Source organism: Aptenodytes forsteri, unplaced genomic scaffold, assembly GCF_000699145.1.
Source record: "Aptenodytes forsteri isolate BGI_AS27 unplaced genomic scaffold, ASM69914v1 Scaffold195, whole genome shotgun sequence".
NCBI lineage: Eukaryota > Metazoa > Chordata > Aves > Sphenisciformes > Spheniscidae > Aptenodytes > Aptenodytes forsteri.
This window is the reverse complement of record NW_008795317.1, coordinates 83869-84456: the sequence shown is the minus strand read 5'-3', so window position 1 is coordinate 84456 and position 588 is coordinate 83869. Positions and strand designations below refer to the sequence as shown.

The window sequence follows — 588 nt, the reverse complement described above, 5'->3', positions numbered from 1 at the left end:
GAAAACAGTGGATGTTTTTCTCAGACATGTAAGAATTCCTGCTTTATTCACTAAGCTGAGAAAATTATTAGACATAAACAATTTATTTTTTAATTACAATATTAGACCAGAAAGAACTACATAATACTGTATTTCATGTTTACGTCACAGGGTCCATTAACCATTTGGCTGTCAGAGGCTCCACCCTTTCATGGATAATGCCACCAGACAAACTCAGTCAGTTTATTTAGAACTTCCAAGAGGCGATAATTGGATTTTTATTTGATTGGTGCTGCTGGCAGTTGCTAACATGTTCACATCAAAATGCTGTTCTAGCAATGTTAGACTGCAATCTTCAGGACTGTCCTCATCAGGACAACACATTGTGTGACTACCTGCTTTGGCAGCAGTTCAACACTCCAGCATTCTTTTAATCATTATGGTTGTAATTAACATAACTTCATGCTAAAATTTTTATTTGTTTTATTGGTACTTGTCCTGGTTTCAGCTGGGATAGAGTTAATTTTCTTCCTAGTAGCTGGTACAGTGCTGTGTTTTGGATTTAGTATGAGAATAATGTTGATAACACACCGATGTTTTAGTTGTTGC

General features: G+C 35.9%; 1 protein-coding gene across 1 annotated transcript in view; it reads right to left on the bottom strand.

The window, feature by feature from the left end:
* Window positions 1-588, bottom strand: part of LOC103899194 (usherin) — a gene marked incomplete at its 5' end in the record, with an annotated part of 310634 nt that overhangs the window by 226376 nt on the left and 83670 nt on the right. The gene's annotated exons all lie outside the window — the stretch shown is intronic.